At 41.2% G+C, this 22,377-nt stretch overlaps 1 protein-coding gene across 6 annotated transcripts in view; it reads left to right on the forward strand.

Annotated features, from left to right (window-relative positions):
* Positions 1-10,094: 10,094 nt before the first annotated feature.
* The window catches only part of chrm3a (cholinergic receptor, muscarinic 3a), a 136,634-nt gene continuing 124,351 nt past the window's right edge, over positions 10,095-22,377 (forward strand). For 2 of the 6 annotated variants that reach the window (XM_067367133.1, XM_067367137.1), the window contains exon 1: positions 10,095-10,225. The gene's annotated coding sequence lies outside the window, so the exon portion shown is untranslated. The remainder of the gene's footprint in view (positions 10,226-22,377) is intronic. The other 4 variants (XM_067367134.1, XM_067367138.1, XM_067367135.1 and 1 more) reach the window with 3 other exon arrangements.

Here is a 22,377-nt window from a genome sequence, read left to right on the forward strand (position 1 = left end):
AGTCTCTTCCTCATTTTTTTCACATTTTTACTCTGCTCACACCCCTCTTCCTCTATATCTTTCTTTGACTTTTTCCCTGAGGTGAATAATCATTAGGATTGTAGACAATGGAACGGACTCTGAATCTTTATCTAAGCAGTAGAGCATCCCCTCACTCTTTCCAGACCTTCTATTTCTGAAATGAATAAAAACATTGTGCCTTGGACAGTTGTTCAATATCACTGACTCACAAATGGCAAATGGAATGTGTATAAAAAGTAAATTCTTAAAGGTACACTATGCAACTTTTTTTTTTGTTCAAAATAATTTTTGTCTTACCCTGATTCACTATGGTAAGCCTATTATAAATGTTTAGATTTTAGACCTGTCGGGATGATTTTTGTGGGAAATTGTGTACATACGTCACTCACCTGTGCATATCTTGCCATATCCATAGAGAAAGGTTTCTCTAGCTACTTTGACACGTGTCTTGTGTGGGAGTGGCATAGGCTAGTCGTTACTATGAGTGACAAAGGTTGACATGGAAAACACTAAATCTCGAACCTTCAGGGAATCACCCATTTACAAAAAAATGCCAAACAGAGGAGAGTCTGCTGGCAAATAGAGAATGCAACAGAGCTTGTAATAAATCAAGAATAATTATTGGCTTGACTTTTTGGAGATGTATAGAACTGAGGAGATTTGAAATGTTGTGTAAAGTGACGTGGGTATGGCGTTTTCATTACTCAACAGGTGAATAAAGTATTTTATTGAAGAGATAAATTGCCATTTGTAGCTGTCTAAAAGAGTTTATTGTAAAACATTATCTATTGTGCATGGGCATAGCTACCCCATTGAAAACCGGTTCATCCACCCCAGGTGCCCCCCTGATTCTGTTTCTTGTATAATCGTGAAGTGGTTTATTTTGCAATTAAAACATACAATATAATTGGCCAAGCATCAAGACGAGCAACGTTTTCAGAATAATCCTGTCAAATTACGTCCCAGAGCATTGTTTATATTTGTTCATATTTACTGTTCGTTTTGCTGTAAAATAATTTAAACTTGACAAAATATAGGTTACATCATTAAAATGGTCTAAAACTCATGCTTCAGTTTTTGACCTCAGTTTTACTATAAAGATTTGATAACTTTAATATTGTAACATTGGAAGTCGTGACGACAAGGGGTAGGTCCAAATGCAGGCTTTATTAGAATCAGCGTAGTCGTACAGGCAAGGGCCAAAAACCAACAAACAGAAACATAAGGGCAAGGCAGAAGAGTAATCCAAGTCACAGGCAATGGTCAAGACAGGCTGCAATCGATCATCAAACAAGGAATAAACAGTCCAGGTTCAAAAACAAGGCAAGGCTAGGAACTAGGAACAAGGAACAAGGATTAACACGGCTAAACATACGACTAAACAATACTCAGCCCTGTGTGTATGTCTGAATGCAGCTTATAAAGGGTCCACTGATGGGAAACAGGTGCGAGTGCGTGATTGGTTCCTAGATGGGAAATTATGGGAAATGTAGTCCAGTGATGTATGCCTGTGTGTGCAATAAAATGGTGAACCGGCGACCTCTGGTGGGGAGTAGCAGGAACCGACAGGCACCGGATACATAACAGAGCCCATGGCTTCCAGACTCTCCCAAAACAGTACCACCCCAGAGGATGGTGGAGCAGAACGGGAGGAGGGACGGAGGGCCAGGACCATGTGGTGGGACAAGGACTGAAGGCAGAAACAGGATCGAGGACTGAAGGCAGAAACAGGATCGAGTGCTGAGACAGGAGCAGACTCATGGGCTGAGACAGGAGCGGGCTCGTGGGCTGAGACAGGAGCGGGCTCGTGGGCTGAAACAGGAGCGGACTCGTGGGCTTAGACAGAAACCCCTCTGGGTTCGGGACGGAGACAGAAGCCCCCTCAGAGTTTGGGGCGGAGACTGGAGCTGACTTGGCGACTGAAGTGGAGTCTGTAAACACTGCCGAAGCGGCCATCTTGTCTGTAGACACTGGCGGAGGAGCCATCTTGTCCGTAGACACTGGCGGAGGTGCCATCTTGTCCGTAGACACTGGCGGAGCAGCCATCCTGTCCGTAGACACTGGTGGAGCGGCCATCCTGTTCGTAGACACTGGCTTGATGGTCATGACAGGATGAAACTTTGGGTAATCAGCGGAGACGTGACATGACTCTGGGCGATCAGCGGAGACGTGACTGCTTTGGAAGATCAGCGGAGATGTGACAGGGCTCTGGAAGATTAGCGGAGACGTGACAGGGCTCTGGAAGATCAGCGGAGACGTGAAAGGGCTCTGGAAGATCAGCGGAGATGTGAGAAGGCTCTGGAAGATCAACTGTGACTTGACTTGACTAGGTTCAGGAAGATAAACTGTGACTTGACTTGACTCAGGAAGATCAACTGTGACTTCTCTTGGCTTGACTTGCAAGGGTCAAACACCAGAAAACAGAAACATAAGAGCAAGGCAGAAGAGTAATCCAAGTCACAGGCAATGGTCATGAAAGGCAGCAAACGATCATCAAACAAGGAATAAACAGTCCAGGGTCAAAAACAAGGCAAGGCTAGGAACAAGGAACAAGGATTAACACGGAAAACATACGACTAAACAATACTCAGAGCTCTGGGATCGAAGTGACTCTAGAGAGGCCCAAGGACAAGGGGAGTCATAGTATAAACCTTATAAAGAGCTAGCTCTGGAGGAACGGGGGCCTAACCCAAAATTACACTTCACAACTTGATAAAATCAAGGACCTACTCACAGTAGAGATTGCTGTAAGGCCTACAGCTACCAGCAAGCTCTAGAGAGCGTAGGCTTCAGCATAGTGAGAGGAAACTAGGGCTGGACGATTATGACATTTTACCTTGATTACAATTAATGAACGATTATTTTGTTTGTTTTTGCCCTCATATTTCACTTACAAGGTTTGGACTGTAAATATGCTTGACTATTAAAGATGGATTATTTTTTCCTATTGAAAGAGTGATCTGACATCATAGCTCACTTTCACCAGTTATATTATCTATAATTTGTAACATTTCTTGCAGATTTCTGCTCGTTGTAAATCAGATACAAATAAATTAGCACAGTACATAATGAGAGCGATTGCGTGTGTGAATTAGCCATACCATCTCTCTTTTAATTGTGAAGCTGTGGGTTGTAAATGGTTACTTCAAAAGTAGAAAAATATATACTATAATAACTTTTGAGTTTCTAAGCTACTTTAGTAATAAATCACAGGACAGAGGACAGTGCTGACAACTAGTTTCTGCATTCCTCTGTGTGTGCGAAACCGTAAAACACATAACGTTACAACTGACAAAGTTTAGTGAAGACGCAAAGCTCACCGCTCACGCTCCTTCAGTGTTGACTCGCCGTTCACCTCTGTGTTGATTCTATGCCACAGACTGGACGAGGCAAAGTCACGTGGCTACACACGCTGTAGTATGTTTTTAAGGGGGAAGTATTAACAGGATTAAAAAAAAAATGGTCACAGGAAAATTAAGTCGGTTAGAGGTTCTGAATTTCGGTTTTGATTACTTTTCGATTAATCGTCCAGCCCTAGAGGAAACCTAGCAATGCTTAGGACAACCACAGGGAGGCTACTAAAAACAGCCTACAACACTATGTGTCTATGCCTAACACCACCAGGGAACTGTAACTTAGCATATTGCTTTATATTAATAACAAATTGAGTAACAGCTCAACCCAGGCTGATTGAGGTGGCCATAGGGCCTGCTACTCGCATTCTTAGCCTAATGCTGAAGGTGGGCCCCTGCCGGGGACGATCCTTACAAAAAGAGGAGGCGAACAGAATCACTAGCCAAGACATGAGCTGGAGAGGCTCTAATAAAAGCAGCCTACACCTAGCTGCTGTGAGCTAGGAGGCGGAAAGTAGATCTAGCACAATCCGCCCTTGTCAAAAAAGACATCCTAAATGTCTGCCTAGGCCGGAAATTGGGGCGGCCCAAAAGGGAGGGCCAACACCCAACACTCATGATCTTACTGAGGCTCAGTGGAGACTCCAAACAGACAGCAAACTAAACAAGAGGAGGCTGGATTACACAACACCACCTGGAGCGCAGCGGCGGTACAGAAAAACTCCAGTGAAAGGTTGCCACACACTCATTAAACAGGCAGCAAAAAAGGCAGACACAATGGTTATGATCTAACTGGAACTTGGGGGAGCGGAAGTTCAACAATAAAAAAAACGCTTCACTCAACCTAGGGAAGGAAAAAACCAGAAGGCAGCCTACATTTGAAATCGTGAAATTAGCTGAAGCACAGCCAACATAGTGGCTTTAGAAATGAGAGGCATGATACAATGGCTTGCCATACTGCATAACTTCTTCAGGTAATTTTCATTTTAAAATAACCCACTATAAAACTTCAGAAATAACTCTCTCTCGAGAGGAAGCAAATAGTAAGGGTGTCACGATCAACCTTCCCTAAAAAAGGAGCTCCAGGGCCCTGAAAAAGCCCCATTAAAAAGAAAATTAACAAAATAATATCCCCCTATAGCCTTTCGCAGGGAGCTGAGGTCACTGTGAAATCAAAACAGCTCCCCTAGTGCAGAGGTGACCTGCTTAGCTCACCCAGAGACATTGAACAGAGCGGAGGCCAAATGTAAAAATGGCCTGCCATACTCAACAGTCTGAAAGGCTGCACTCACAAGCCTCATCAAGCCTTGAACCGGACACACAGAAGGGTTCCAAATAAGGAACAACTCATCATTGGGCCCAGGCTTCAGGCCTGTTGTCAGAGTGTAGGGAAAGAAGGGTACAAAACACTTCACCGACGCTCAGAGCGCTTGCGTTGAATCACTTCCCTCAAATCCCTTCTCAAACTGTCCAGCATTCGCATAGGCAAATGCTCGCAATGCACGCAAACAGCTCCATCAAGAACTGAGCGTGCATGCTTTTTACACAGGATTGTCGTGATTCGACTATTGCTTCAGACACCTGTCACATGGAGGCTTCTCCAAATGTGTCTCGGGACGCAGTGCAAGTTCCCTTTCAAAAGGGAACTCCTGTAGTTATCATGAAAGCATTTGACTAAACAAAGTCCCTCAGGACTTTTATATCAAAAGTGTGCACATTTGGAGAAATACAGTTAGATTCTCACGTTTACTTCAAATTTCTATAGAGAGGGCTATTATTATTATTATTATTATTATTATTATTATTAATATTATCATTACTTTTTTCCATAAATGGGGCAATGTGGACATTAAGGAGTGTTAAGGCATGGGTATACTTCATTTTCCAAGTTCCTCGCTGACTCGTGCACAGTTGAGTGCATGAGCCTTTCAAAGTATAGGCTTTCTCTTTTGGCATCTAGTGCGGACAAACGTGTTCAGTGCGTGCACACTATCATAAATCTTATCGCATTCCAGAAACTCCATTATATGGACAAAAGCATCAAGATATCACTGTAGCTGAATAAAATACAGATGGAGCTAATAGAATGACTAATGGAACTTTGAGACAATGTATACTTACATTATCCCAGATGTTTCCAATAAATTCTAAATTCAGAGAATTAAGCAATTTTAACCAGGACACACACACCGTGTCCGTGTGTTGCCTATCAATGACATCATTACCCTCGATTTCCTGTTTTATTTTGTTGAAAAACCATGTAACACATACACATATACTGTATAATATAGTTTGCCAAGCTATGTTGGCCTATAGATATAGGCAAACAATATGTTTGGATAAGGTCTTACTCTGTCTTACTCCTTCTTCCACGCGCTCTCTGTTCTCTGTGGTGTCACCTCCTAACAGCAACAATTGCAGCCATGTCACATGACATGCAGACATGCTTTTTTAGGGTGTTAAATAATGGTGTAAATACCAGTAAATTGACGAGCACAAACATTAGTAAATTGCATTGTGTGATTCATTTAAATACTCTCCTCCCATAAATTTTGCATCTGAAAGGGAAACTCCTAAAAATGCATATACAATAAGGTCAGCCGAAAACGCAACTCAGTCCACGCGTTTTCAGTAAATACTTATTTATACTGCGTCTTTAGTAAATCCCGACAGTAGTTTTTTTTAACGCCAAAAGAGGGTTTGCGCTGGTACAAGCTGTTAGTAAATCTGGCCCTAAGTCTTTTTGTTTGAATCTCGTTTTCTTGATTTATTGCGAGTACCATGTTTTACCATGACTAATATCGATCTAGCTTACTGCAGTGTGCACCAAGTGTCTCATAGTAGCCGCCGAGCAAACGCACAGAGTAACACTATACCAACTTTCAACACACAAATGTATCTAATATGATAAGCAGCGCTGCTTTACCCAACTTCAACTAGTTTTTAACCAATTAATCATTTGATTGTTAATCATAAATATAGGGGATTGCTGCTCGATAATGTTTTCAAGAACATTATGTAAATTGGTATACTATTTAGCCTAGGCTACCAAAACAAACACCAAATCTTAACATGAACTGTTAAAAATTATAGCAATTCATGATAAAAATTGATGGAAAGCTGGCAGCCTGCACGTTTCTTGACCACCTTCTTCCATATGGATCAATTTTCTGTTCTGATCTCAACAACCCTGCGTTCCATTCAGAAGGGCTCATCCCTATGCCCTAATCCCTTCAAAGGGTTTACCCTCTGGAGCAAGAGCTTCGAAGGGATGAAGGGTGTAGGGGCTTCTTTTGGAACGCACTTCAGCGTCATCTTAATGAGACAATGAAAGAGGAGTAACGTTAGATTGTGCAAGCTGCGCCCTTTGTTTAACGTTAGTTTATTTATTTTAGGTTTATCGCACCATTTATATGGTGTCTATGTATTTTAAACATTTGAATGGACTGATAAAGAGAGCTGTAAAGTATTTTTGTTGAAGTATAATGTCATTTTGACCATAATAATGTAGCAAATATAATCGTATAAATACTACAGCAGTATAGAAAAAAAAACGATACATACATTAATAGGTAAAATCGAACTCCTAACCTCCTGTACCCATTCTGTGACGTCAAACAGCTTCCTTGTGCAAAGGATCATGGGGGCCCGAAGTGTCCATCAGTTGTACCCTTCGAAATTCTTCATTCCGAAGGGCCCTTTGAAGTGGCCAGTTTTGAGCACTTCGGTTTGGAACAACCCTTCAATATGGCGGCCATGATTATTTTCACTCCGAAGTGCCCTTCGGAGGGCGATATATCCCGTTTGGAACGCACCAATAGTCTCAGCAAACTATAAAGTAGGCACCAATCAGAGGCTGCAATTTTATGATGTCATCATGTAGACTTCTTACAAAGTATTTTACAGTATTTTAAAAATACAAAAATACAAAACTAAAGGATACAAAATACAAAGCCATTTTCATCAACCCTATCAAATACAAATTACAAAATACTATTTTGTATTTGAAATATGTATTTGGAATACATGTATCATAAATGCTGCCCATCCCTGATCCCAAGTATAAAGTATATTTATAACGAAATGCTAATTGACATAGCTTTTATCACAGTACAAAATAAATAATACACTATATTGCCAAAGGTTTTGGGACGTCTGCCTTTACATGCACATGAATTTTAATGACATTCCATTCTTAATCCATAGGGTTTAATATGGGGTTGGCCAACTCTTTGCAGCTATAACAGCTTCGACTCTTCTAGGAAGGCTTTCCACAAGGAGTGTGTTTATGGGAATTTTTAACCATTCTTCTAGAAACGCATTTGTGAGGTCAGGCACTGATGTTGGACAAGACTTTGTGCACTGGTACGCAGTCATGTTGGAAAAGGAAGGGGCCATCCCCAAAGTCTAGGTCTGTAGCTATTGACACTGCAGAAAGTTGGAGACTTCTGCACACTGTGTGCCTCAGCATGCGCTGACCCTGCTCTGTGATTTTACGTGGCCTATCACTTTGTGGCTTAGTTACTGTTGTTCCCAATTGCTTCCACTTTGTTATAATACCACTAACACTTGAATTCACTGAGCTCCTGAGAGTGACCCATTCTTTCAGAAATGTTTGTAGAAGCAGTCTGCATGCCTAGGTGCTTGATTTTATACACCTGTGGCCATCATTGGAACACCTGAATTCAATGATTTGGAAATTAGTGTATATTTTCTGTCTCATTCTGTGATAAGAATTCACATCGAATCACAGAAGGTTATTTAAAACACTCAACTGACTTTATAAAGTGAGTTTAGAGCTTAAACGTGGTTTTAATCTAATATATTGACATGTTTTGATGCTGTACTAATCTAACAAAATTAAGCTTGAGGTTATCAAGTAGAAATAGCATTTCCACCTAAGGTAACATTTGCAGCTGAACACTTTTTAATAGTGTACCATAGATTTTCATAGTTCTCATTTTTCTTTCCGTGGCCCCCTCATTTGAAGCAGTCCCCCCCACCCCCATTTAAAAATGTTCTAATTGTGAAGGGTCATATTCATCTGAAAGTTATGCAGAGCCGAAGCACAACCAAAACAATTTTCTTCTGAAAAATGCATGTAGTTTTTTTTTAAAGGGCCAAAAGTTACATATTGTGCCTTTAAGATGCACTCAAATAAATAATTGGTGGGAAAAAATAAATAATAAAATACAGTGAACAAAACAATAAATCCAGAAATATAATCCAATACAGCTCCTGGTCTTTATTTGGGAGTTTAGACTGTTACATATTTGTAACAGATGACAACAGAACAGTATAATACCCCAAAGAAAACTAATCACAGTAGGTTATTACATCCTCTATAAGCTCTTTTTCCATTCAGTTTCCTTCTCGGAGTATTTATTCACATTGATGGCTGCACATTGGTGTAAACCCTACATTGTACACTACTTACACTGTAGGTCCATATGTTTATAATCTCTAACATGCTATGAACACAAAAGGAACAGTGGAATAATGAAACATTCATTTAATTGAGCATCATTAAAACAATCGCTTACAGCTGTTCTTTGAGCATTCAGGGTAATTAGTTCTTATTTGTCAGAACTGAAACAAACTAATTTAAAATCTCTTTTTTAAAAGCTGGTCTTATAGCCTTAGATGAAAATAAATAAATAAATGAATACAGTATAATTATTGGAATGCACTGGCTTGAAAAAAAAAAAAAAAAAAAAACAAGATAAAAACAAAACTAAATTAATATTTTTATTCTGTTAGAATAACAATGTTTTTCATCTGTTGTTAAAGACAATCCTCTTTTAAAGTACTTTCTATAAATGTCAGGTTGGGGAAAGTTGTCACATATGTTTTAAATGTTATCCATTATAATATTTGTTGACCAAAAACAATGGTACAAAATATTTTCCCCTTTTACATGTTTTTTACATGCTGTTTGATTATTTGTTCTGTATTTCATTACTGATTACTAATAAAAATTTTGCTAAAAAAAAAAAAGTCTACTTAATGCCAGGTTCCATTTTAACCTCATACAGCGTGATAACATGCCCCACAAAGGTCAATGTTTTTGAAACTAAACAGATTATTTTTTCAGGACAATAACAAGTGAAAAATTAAATGGATTTTACTGGATTAGGCATAACATGACTTTCAAACAATAATCCTAATATGAAAAATATTGTGTCCCCTATAGGCTAAATGCTGTAGAGCATTGGTTCTCAAACCTGTCCTGGAGTACCACCAGCCCTGCACATTTTGTGTCTCCCTATATCTGACACACCCGTTTCAGGTCTTGCAGTCTGTACTAATATGCTCGTGAGCAGAATCAGGTGTGACAGGTGAGGGAGACATACAAAATGTGCAGGTCTATGGTAGTAGCCTACTCCAGGACAGCTATAGAGCAAGTGCTAGTAAGAAATGTAGCCCATTTTTTTCAATGCAACTTTTATCATAAATTTCCAAAGATGTTTTTGCTGTTGTAAGAGCTAGAATTGTCTTATTTGCAGACAATCCTCATCAACAGGTCTGGGCAGTTTGGTGCGGTCTGAATGGGTCTTCTATATGAACGCTCTGCCACCTGCTGGTGCGTCACTGACAGTCTAGCCAATCACGCTCACGCGCCGGGAGAAGCCTTCCTCTCGTGCGCTCCCGGAGATTCCAGTGGCCTGGCAATTAGTGACCAGAGCGATACGAGGAACCGACACACAAATATTCGGACGACTGAGGACAAGCTGTGCATTTCTGGAGAGGGACCATGCGCTTTTAGTGGATCTACCAAAAAGCAGAGGATTGACAAGAACAAGTTATATCCACTGAGCATCTTTACCTTTCAGTGAACTCTAGCTAGTAAGGTAAGCAGTGTTATTAACGTCAAGAATTACATTAAATTAGTAGCGTTTGTAATTAATCAATTAAACTCTGCATGCGTAGTGAAGCTGTTTTATTTTGTAGTTCCAGAATTGTTTTTGTAAACTTGTATTTTTAAAATTTGGTTAAATTCATTGTTAGAATGTATTTCTGCAACTGATTGAATGCGTTTTATTATATAATCAATATACCGAATTTAATTAGGCTTTTTCCTCATTATTTACAAAAAACAGTGCTGAAGAGTAGGCAATAGCGTCACTGTTGCAAGCTATTTAACTACATTTCTTAGTAGTAAGATGGTAGTCGATAGTTATAAATCACGAAGCTGTTCAGTTAAAAAAAAAGAAAGAAAAAAATATTTTCTTGCTTAAGAAGGCTAGCGGGTTGCGTTGACAAACACTAAAATGTTTCGCTGGAAATATTACAGGAATCTAATCACGATACGTTGCTGTCGGCTGTTTGGAACCAGGACTAGCGATGCCCTAATATCGAATGATTCTTTGGAGTCGGTTATTTTCAATGAATCGATCAAACTTGTTTCCAAAACTGTCTGAATCATTTGGACGGCTCACTCGCGCACTGAATCGTTTGGAGCGGTTTCTCATTGACAGTACTTTATTGAACACAGAGAAGAACATGACTGCTGAATAAAGCGGATATTTGCCTATAGTTCATTGAAATCCAGCCTGCAAAGGCATCTTATTCTTTGGCAGCGATATTAAGTAAAAACCAGCACGTGCACACGTGAACGACTCTACTGCAGGTAAATATATTTTCCAAACGAATAACGTTACGTTTCACAAATGCACAGAAAGTAGCAAAAAGAACCATTATGTTACCATTTACATTCTTTGAAGGAGGCTACATTAAATTCGAATATATTAGTTAGCCTATATAAATAACATTATTTTTAATATTTCAAATATATAAAAATACGAAGCAGTATCTCTGAGCTTGCCCAAGACAAAATGCAAAACATTTTAAAAGTTACATTGATGCACTGCGCTTCTTTCGTTGTTTTAAATCTTGTAACGTATGTAGAATTGTAATTATATTGACATGTTGTGAGCTTTTGTCATTTGCCTTGTTACTGGTGACCAGGGCACGCGCAAAGTTAATGTTGATGAATGATCTTGCGGGGGAGACGTTATGAGTGATGTGTTATAACTCGGGTGTCAGACATGCTCATCCGCAGATGTTTTGTTTGTTTCTGGAAATCCGAAGGCGTGAAAAGGAGAACTAAAATAGCTCTGAAACCTCCCTTAAATGCTGTGAAAGTTCGCACGCGCCTTTGCGCACAGTGTCGCGAGCTTTAGAAGATGAAACTGATGGAAACGGAGGGCGGGGGTGCAGTGAAGGAATGTTCTTACATTAATGAGATGTCGGTCAATGCATACTCCCTTTAGAATGGAGGACAGTCAGTCTGCACTCTCTGCAAGTGTACTGCGCCATTTAAAATTATAGATAAGGTTAATATATTGAACTTCATGTGATGCATTTTCTGTGAATATGTGTGTATGACTTTGATCTTCACTATTTTACTGGATAACTTTTTGACTAGTATTTAGTATTTAGCTAGTAGCCTTTTTTTGAAAGTCTATGTTGTATACACACAGTCATTATAAATTTGAATAAACATAAATTGTCCTATAAGTATTGGCTATGAAATAAGCTACTGCTTATTAGCTAAGATTTAACTGCTATTGGGGCATGTTGTCACTATCTGGGGTCAGGTGTCACAATAGGAGCCTACCATATTGACCAGGCTCTCCTAAATATAAAATAGATGCCTGGTATTATTTATAAGGTAATTACTTTTGAGATTGTTTTACAGAAGAGCCTTTCATTCAATAATGCAAAGGCCAATAACTATAGCGCACAAAATGATTTATGCATTTTGATTCGGCCAGTGCTTTTAACTGTGTGTGGAAACAGCAGCAAAGAACATAGTGTCCATTCCTGTCTTTAGAAAAAGAGTTTCAGATTGTCTGTGTCTACGTCTGCGTGAGAGACCTAGCCAGAGGATCAGATTAAAGGAAAGAGGGAAGAGAGATGCCGTGGAGTGCGCTATGCCCTTATATGAAAGGATTTAAAACACCTTCTAAGAAGTGAAGTGATCCCTGAAAATTTAGGCCGACCTGTCTTTTGGATTCTATTTCTCCTCATTCTTTGCCTTTCATTGTACTTTCCTGTCCCTCCTCAGTCTCATGTCTCCATACACTCTTTCCTGTCTGTTACATTCTCTCACACACACATATGCTGCACAATGCGTTTCACAGCCTTGTGAGTTCCTATCTATCTGTCTGTCGGTCTGAAATGGAGTTAGATGTAACACAGGAAGAACAAACCCACATGTCTTTCCACTTGTCACTCACGCCTCATTAACTTGTTATCGTTAGGCAACCATAATTTGAAAATGATTTAGTAATGGGTGTATGCTTCACTTGCCTGCTAAGCCTGTTATAAGATACACCTCTGTAAATGCATCACACCTTGTCAAAGTTAGGTGTCCTGAATGTTTTTTTTTTTTTTTTTTTTTTTTTTTTTGTCAAGAGGGAAGTTAAAATACTAGTCAACTCCATAGTGTTAAAATTATTTTAACTAGATCAAAATATTGCTGATTAGCTTAATGTGTTAATTGAATTATTGTGTTAGTCGAATGCCATTATCCTTTGTGAAAGTCTTCTGGCAGAATGAAGTAAATTAATGGATTAAACTAATCAAGATGTGACAAGGCCATCCAGGGTCACATTGATGTGCAATAAATCAAAAGCCAACACATTTCATTGGTATTCCATGGTAGCAGTGTGTGTTTGGCCCTTCTTGGCTCCTGTAGTCTTCTTAGACCTCCCCAATGTCAAATGGCTGAATGCGGTGCCTCAAGCAAACACTGATGTGCTGGACTGTGTGTCCTCTCCTTGGAATGTGATTAGATTTCTGTCATGCTTTAAAGGCATTTCAAAGAGTACAAGGATAATAATGCTTACAAAACCTCATCCAGAGCAGTGTTTGGGTGATTGGCAGAATTACGGAAATAAACACTCAATCTATCTATATGTTGCCTCTGGCTGTTAATACCGGTACTAATATCTAGCCTGAAGGCCATATGAAAACTTAGGTAAGGTTTGTAGTCTTATCACTCACTGTAGTACCTGGTGTGCTTTCATGGTCAGATCCCCTCTGTTAAATTTACAAAGCATCTGGTCCACCAGGTTTGGACTCAGACTCACCTTTGATTTGAATTCGGTTACATTGCTACCCTGCAGTGCTATCTTTACTGTTACATAACATTTAATATTGGTATTTCTCTTTATCATTCTTAGTAGTGGATCATTGCACATGGAAACAAGCACATTAATCACAAGCCTATTTCCTTTTCAACTTACCCATGTAAGCGATTCCCAATATGCTGGAGTTGGCCTTTAAGGTTGCTCATTGATAAGTGAACAGATATATTTATTTTATTATTATTATTATTTTTTTTTATTTATTGGTTTAATTAAGTCTTCTGAGATCAAGTCGTCTGTTTTTTATTGCTTAATAGAGCTTTGGATTCACTTTGGTTGAACTTCATTAAACAGTGATGCAATGCACAAATCTGAAGCAATTATGCTAAGAATGTTTTATATATCTTCCACCTGTCACCAAATATTTATGATTTGAATTGAGTTCACACCCCAAGGAAGTTTTTTTTCATTGTCTTGCATTCTCCAGACACTGTTTAATGAGTTTGTTCTTACACATTGGACGGGTAAGCCTGGTTATACTAATGTGTCGCTTATGGCGGCGCTGAGGCAGTAACTCTGACACAATCCCCATTAGCACTGTGGATTGCTGGTTTATAATCCCTCTTATTAAGTGTTCTTTTGACAAATGTAATCCAGGCGTGATCCAGGAGCATTGTGACTCCCACCCAACAGTAGCTTTTCATCTCCAACCTAAGCTGATTTGCTTCTATATGAAGCGGATGTGGACTCTGAATTTAAAGTTGGCACAATAAATAAAGGTTATGATTTAATATAAAATCTGTTTACAGCAGCATTGAAGGATAAGAAAGTAAAAAGCACAAGTGGCTTCAGAATTCATCTGTAATGTTTTTGAATCTCTTGAGGTTTTCTAACACAAGTGGTCATACTGACACAAAACAATCAATCAGGGTTGTCAATCAAGCTGATTCTGTAGACACAGTGATTGATCTCCTGAGGGCTTGTTGTTTATTGGGGGGGGGTTCCTTTAGTCTGTGATTTAGCTGACAAAAACACAATGTTTTTGTAATTTGTCTTAAGCCCTATTTGGACAGTAATTGTTTCTTATTGGGACGTAAAGTATTTTCAACATTTAAAAGGGCTAGTCTGTGATTTATTGCTGTCTAAATCCAGAATGTCAGTGCTTTTCTTCCACCACCCCCAAGATCATGTGGTAATGTAATTGCCATCCAAATCCACATTTCTGAGTTTACAAGAGGAGATCAATTCAAAATTCAGTTTACTGTAAATCCTTTTTGACCACTGTGGAACACCATATGATAACTGTTGCGCTTCACTGTAATTTGCATGTTGTTTTTTTATTTTTTTTATTTTTTATGTATACTTTTATTACTAAAATGCTGGGAAGTATTTACAAGAACAATATTATATCACTATTCCACCTCAGTGAAAGGAAAATGAGGAAAAAACTTAAACATTTCAAATGGGCCGTTACAGCAATACAATTTTAAAACGTGTTATATACACATTAAAAATATAAACCAAACAGCTTTATGTTTACCTCATGTAAATAAGAGGCTGCATTGACTTATTTTCACTAATTTCCATATTACATCCAGTATTTTGAGATAAAATGAAGACAGAAAACCATTTCAACTATAGCGTTTCTGTTTTTTTATTGCTTAATAGAACTTTGGATTCACTTTGGTTGGACTTCTTCATTAAACTGTGATGCAATGTACAACACTGTCTATCTTCCTATTTTTAAACAGGATATTTAAATAATCACGTTTTAAATAGGATATTTTATATTTATTTTAAATATTCATTTTTTGTATTATTAAATTAAATATGAATTTATTCGGATTATTCCAAGCACATGATATTTTATTTACAGCAGACAATCATGCAACCACGTGAGCAGCATGCTCCCAGGTTTGTAGGATCGCTAAACTCGCTCATACACCGTGTACAAATCATCATCTGAATGCATGAGTTTTATCATCTGAGGTGCCATGCAAATGTATTTTTACAGATGTCCACGTGAGAAACAGTAACCATCTGAATAGGGCTTTAGATTAACACTTTTTATTTTTTATAAGTAAGTTGTATTTGGTTGGTATTAGCTGCTTTTCACTTAAGGGATTAGGGATGACTGACTATATTCTGACTAATAATTAAGTAAAGAACACTGCCTTTATAATCACCAAAGTTGTCAATGACTTTAAGTGCAAGCTCACCCTTGCAAAAACTCCCGTTATAATCAATGAGGCTGTCTATGCTGCAACAAATGTCTTATTTGCCTAGTGTTTAAGCTTTGGGTGAATTCCAAACTGCATTTTTGAACCCTTGAAGGGCTCTTTGGTGAGGGGACACCATTTGTTAGGGGTGTTCCAAACAAAAACGAACAACTGAATCCCTTCACGAAAGGCCCTTCCACAAGTCTGTTAGAGAGGGACATGTGATGGTCACTTCAAGGAAGTAATTTAATAATTTATGGTCATGTGACCCACATTGACAAGTCCTTGCCATTCATTTTAAATCAATATATTGTGGGAGAGTTGGACTTAATGAATAAACCGTCTCAGGTTACGTATGTAACCATAGTTCCCTGAGATAGGGAACGAGACGCTGCGTCCGATAGGAACGCTTTGGGAACGCCTCCAGCGTGATAGTGTCTGATGCACGACTGTCAGCTAGTCCAATGGCGAGAGTGAACGTCACGGGTGGGTGATGTCATGACCAGGAAAGGATAAATACACATCCGGATCAACCGGCTTCAGCTAAAAACTGCAGAGGCAAAACGATCACAGGTATGCAGGGAGTATGGCAACGCAACGCAGCGTCTCGTTCCCTATCTCAGGGAACTATGGTTACATAAGTAACCTGAGACGTTCCCTTTCGAGTGAACTCACGCTGCGTCCGATAGGAACGCTTTGGGAACGATATACCAAAACGCCATAATCACAAATACCTGTCTGTATGAAACTCTGGCACACTTAAGACAGCAAAACCAATAATCCTGGAGCTGAGTCCAGGTCAAGTTCATAATATCTCACAAAAGTGAGTGGCGAGGACCAACCGGCCGTGTCGCAGATCTCTTTGAGGGAAACCCCCGAGATTAAGGCCTTAGAGGCCGCCACACTCCTAGTCGACTGTGCTCTGACAGCTAATGGACACTGCTGGCCAGAGACCTCGTAAGCAAGTGAAATAGCCTCTACTGTCCACTTGCTTATGGTTTGTTTAGATGCTGGACGACCTCTGTTGTGTGGTCCAAAGCACACAAATAGACAGACAGATCTGCTTTCCTCCACAGGGCAGCTCTGTGGACATATGTGTCCAGTGCTCGCACACATCTGGACACAGCAGATTCGATTTCTCCTGGTCTGGTGTAATAAATGGGGGAGGACAAAAGGCTTGCAACACAATAGGCCTTGGAACATTAGTCAAAACCTTCAGAATTTATCCAGGTTTGGGGTAAAGGAAGGCTTTGACCATCCCCGGAGCAAACTCAAGACAGGTCGGGGACACTGAAAGGGCCTGAAGGTCTCCTACTCTTTTAAGGGATGATATGGCGAGAAGGAAGACAGTCTTAAGTGTCAGGAACTTATCTGAGATAGGCTCAAATGGAGCTGTAGATAGGCCTTCTAACACAATAGCCAAATCCCAAGCAGGGACCCTCGTGCACATCGCAAGCCTCAACCTCTGGGTGCCACGGAGGAAACAAATGACTAATGGGTTCTTCCCAACAGTAGTACCATCCACATGGGCATGGTAAGCAGATATAGTCAACACATAAACTTTAAGTGAAGATGGGGTTAACCCAGATGAGAAGCGGCACTGTAGGAACTCAAGTACTGAACCAATCAGGCAGTAGACTGGATCCAACTGTCGTTCTTGACACCAGGAAGTGAACAGTTTCCACTTCAAGGCATATAGTTTCCTTGTGGAAGGAGCTCTGGACTGAGGAATGGTCTCTACAAGCTCAGTTGAGAGACCAGCCTCTATGAGTTTGGCACCCTCAGAGGCCAAACCCACAGTTTCCACATTTCTGGACGGGGATGCAGAATCGTGCCCCCTGCCTGAGACAGGAGGTCCCTCCTGATCGGAATCTTCCAAGGTGAGCCATCGAGAAGAGCTATCAGGTCCGAGAACCATATGCGGCTCGGCCAGTGAGGTGCTACTAGCGATAGACTTATCCCTTCCTGGCGAACTTTCTCCAGAACTCACGGGAGCAGAACAACTGGGGGAAATGCATACAGACGCAGCCTCGGCCACGTCTGTACCATGGCATCCAGTCCCAGAGGAGCTGGATGAGTGAGGGAGAACCAAAGTGGACAGTGCGTCGTATCCTGAGACGCGATCCTCAGCCCCTGCCTTGACAGAATGTCTGCTCCAATATTCTGAATCCCTGGAATATAGATAGCTCTCAAGGACAGCATCTTCCCCAGAGACCACAGGAGGATCTGTTGCGCCAGTTTGTATAATGGACGCGACCGCAGACCGATTTATATACGAGACCACTGATGTATTGTCTGTTCTGACTAGCACATGATGGCCCCTCAGGTCTGGAAGGAAGAACTTCAATGCATTGAAAACTGCCATCATCTCCAGGCAATTTATGTGCCACGAGAGCTGATGACTCTTCCACAGACCATTACCGCTCCCCAGCCCGTGAGAGAAGCGTCCGTCGTCAAAGTGACACGATGACATCGAGCTCTTAATTCTTCTTCCATATGATCAAGGCGTGGAGACAACCACGAAGTGGGTTTCCCCTCGGGGAAAGCCCTTTGGTCCTGAGCCACCACTGTAAGGGTCTCATGTACAGCAGGCCAAAAGGTATCACGTTGGACGCTGCTGCCATCAGACCCAACAGTCTCAAAACTGCAGACCCAAACTGCTTTACAGTGCTTGACTGGCCTAGCTTCAATTCTTTTACGGCTAATAGAGTAGCAGTGATGTGAGCTGGAGAGAGTCACTGAATCCCAAACCACGCCAAGAAAAGTGGTCCTCTGTTGTGGAGTAAGCACGTTTTTCCTGGCATTCAGTCTCAACCCCAATTTCCAAATGTGTGCGAGAACGACATCTCTATGCCGAATCACCATCTCCTCTGACTGTGCTAAAATCAACCAGTTGTCAATATAATTCAGGATGCGTATGCCCTGCAGCCTGAGCAGGGCCAGCGCTGCATCTACGCATTTTGTGAATGTGCGGTGTGAGAGAGCTAGGCTGAACGGAAGAACCCGAAATTGGTACGCTACGCCCCTGAAAGCGAACCTCAGGAACTTCCTGTACTGTGGAAGGATGGAGATATGGAAGTATGCGTCCTTGAGATCTGTTGTGACAAACCAATCCTCGGATTTGATTTGAGTCACGATTTGACTTAACGTCAGCATCTTGAATTTTAGCTTTTGTACTGCTTGATTCAGATGACGTAGATCTAAAATAGGGCGCAATCCCCCATCCTTTTTTGGAACCAAGAAATACCGGCTGTAAAACCACGACTCCCTGTCGGCAACCGGAACCCTCTCTATAGCCTCCTTTGCTAATAAAGTTTTTATTTCTTGTTCCAACACCAAAGCCTGCTAAGGAAGCACTGACATATGCACCACTCCTTTGAATAGAGGTGGACGGCACCAAAACTGGATTTTGTAACTCTCTATAATTTGCAGGACACAATGTGAGATATTTTGAAAAGATTTCCACTCTACCAGAAAATCTACTAAGGGAACCAGCCTCTCGAGGCTGGCCTCTAGTGTTTTGTTCACTGCACATTTTTGATGTAAATTTATCCTCCTCAGAGGATGTGACACAGTGTCGTGTTTATGTTCTGAACACTTCCCTGTCACATCCTCCTCAGAGGTTCTGAACACTGCGTCACTAATTCGGTGGGAACCGCTGTGCCCCGAAGCACCAGAGGTGGCGGGGCTGGCAGAACGGCCCCCTGAGGGCCACGAGGTGGAACGGGCACCGTATACTGAGGTGTGTACCGCACCACCACGTGTGGGGCTGCCCTCAGAAGTCTGACGCCACTGGCGTCAGGACTTCTTCTGCCCAGCCTTCTTCGCCTGAAGCAAAAACCCTCAGGTCTGTCTTCGGCTTGGAAGGCTTGGGCTGAGAGTGCCGTTCCGGCCCACCGTGTCATTGGGGTGGAGTATGAGAGGCGACACTCTCTTTCTGCTGTGCTCGGTACGAGGAGCTGTACGGCTGGGGCTGCTCACGCCCAGCAGCCCCAGAAGGTGGATCACAGCGTGGTAGATACTTTTTAAACACCTCCACCTGCTTTTTAGCTTCCTGGAACCTGTCGACGACAGATGTGACTGCGTCGCCGAACAGGCCAGATGGCACAAGCGGGGCGTCGAGGATAAAGGCCCTGTCTTTATCCTTTAAATCAGACTAAGCCACAGGTGCCTCTATGTCGCCACCAAGGCTGCCATAGACCGCCCAACAACTCAGTCTGACCTGCTGCCGTGTACGCTTTTCCCACTGACCCTGATGTAGCTTTTAGTGGTTTAGTGGGAAGAGTGGGGGCCTTCAGGGACGATGCTGAACCCGGGGACAGATAACCCGCAAGCGTCTGTTCAACCCGGGGCATCGCCCCATAACCATGCTCTTTCAGCCCTCTTATATTGGAGTAATGTTTCACATGAGGGCTGAAAAGACGTGATGAATATGACTTTTTCGAAGTTCTAGATATCTCATCATGTAAATCAGGGAAAAAGGGAAGGCCCCATGGTGGAGGTGTTTTAATTGATGACAGAAAACGCTTGTCCAGTTTGCTTTTTGGATGAGCGCCAATATTCTCGGCTGGCCAATCGATGTTTAATTTAGACACCGCACGAGAAAGCACATCCACCAGCTCCTCGTACTCAGAGGAAAGTGATGGCGAGTCATCTTCCCCCATATCGACGCTCAGCATGTCTAATTCCTCAGAACTAGAGTGCTGATGCGACGAGCCCTCTCCCTGGGCGGAAGAAGCCGCGGGGGCGCGGGATCTGCCAGGTGAAGGCTGAGAAAAAGCACTCGTGCTCGTCTCAAGCCCCGCTGACAGATCCATCTGCGAGCCCCACGTCATCTTTCGCCATGCTGCCTCGGCAGCAGCGGGTCCAGAGCCGTGGGGAACGCTTGCCTGCGCACCTTCCTCAAAAAGTGCGAGGCAGGAGCGGAGCGTCCTCAGGGGAAGTTTTTCACAATGCTCGCATTCAGCCCCCTCGAAGGGGGTTCGCCATAACTGTTATATTGAGCTGTATTGGTAACGAGACAGACAACAATAAATAGACAAAGACAGTTTCACATAGAGCGCTTTGCTGAGGCAGAAAAGCTGAAGCCGGTTGCACCGGATGTGTATTTATCCTTTCCTGGTCGTGACGTCACGCGCCCGTGACATTCACTCTTGCCATTGGACTAGTTGACAGTCGTGCATCAGACCTATCACGCTGGAGGCATTCCCAAAGCGTTCCTATCGGACGCAGCGCGAGTTCCCTTGAAAGGGAAAGAATAATTCAAGATGGTTTGTTTTGTTGTGATATATTACACACATTTTCATCATGCATTTCATTTTAAGTTTAAAAACATTTCAAAGGTAAGAACTGTGTAATTAGAGCAGATATTAGTGCAGATCAGGAAATTAGAGCAGATCGGGAACATATACACACAAATAAAGCGTATTTTAAAAATTACATTTATTTTTATCATAATAATGGCAATAATAAGATATCCCTGTTGTTGCTGCCTAGTGTTGTTGTGGTAATATTAAATGTGAAGCTAATGAGGGAATTATGTTTTCTTTCATTGCTCCCATTGCCAAGTGCGTTCCAAATGGCTTCATTATACCACAAGTGCCCTGCTCCCTCCAAAGTCCCCACTTCAAGTGTTTAGGGCATAGGGATGCTCATTTCCGATTGGAATTTGCCCTTTGTTGGTTATAATGAAGGAATTTGCAAATGAGGAAAAACTCTGGCATTTTGAGTGGTATTGGGTGGATTCTGACTAAAATGTCTCTGATTGGCAGCTGAGGTTATATGTTAATTTAGATTTTTGGCTTGGGAGAATTTTTAGTGTGCTGAGCGGTTTCATTTGTTCAACAGGTATGTCTGTAATTGGCTGCATTGCTCATGCTCAGCACTTAAAAAAAACAGGTTGTAAATGGAAACCTGTACATGAAAATGTACACTCCACAGAGTGCTCAAACAAATACGGATGACTCTGTGCTCTGTAAAAGTACTGCAGAAAAGCTAAGTCATTGACAACATTAAGACATTTGTTGTTGTCTTTTTGCGCTGGCCAAAATCTTGAATGCATATTGATGTATAGTTATGATGATGCTGCAGCATCATGCATAGACAAATGCTTTCATTTAGCAATGCCACTGTAGAAATGCTTTTATTCATGCTCATCCATGACTCATTTAGTCCTTGAGAGTAGGCATACTTGATATCAACATGTCAGCCCCCTTCTGTCAACCAACTATATGTAAGATATTGTTAGGCTATTCATATGACTGCAGTTTCATTCTCATATGAGTTTACATTTATATTTTTCAAAAGTAAGATTAATTTCTTAAAAAATAAATAAATAAATAAATAACCCAAACAATATTGATAGCAACATTATCTTAACCACAGAAAAATACTTACAGAAGCACCGCAAAGAAAAATTGGAATATTTCTGCATCTTTGAATTTGCATGGCTTGTTATATCTTTATTCTGAATTAGAAGGAGCTTATTGGACTTCATTGTTCACCTCCAAAGCTACAATAGCCCACCACAGAAAAAAATTGTTCATTGTACCCCCATAATGAGAGTTGCTCGGGCTATTAACATATGGGACAGCAGTTGAGTTGGCAGGGTTTTCAACAATCAGTGGAAAAATCGGTTGGTAAGCTGCTCGCCTTATGACTAGAACCCCCAAGTCTGAGTTGACATTCAGA

The sequence above is a fragment of the Chanodichthys erythropterus genome, chromosome 18 (assembly GCF_024489055.1).
Source record: "Chanodichthys erythropterus isolate Z2021 chromosome 18, ASM2448905v1, whole genome shotgun sequence".
NCBI lineage: Eukaryota > Metazoa > Chordata > Actinopteri > Cypriniformes > Xenocyprididae > Chanodichthys > Chanodichthys erythropterus.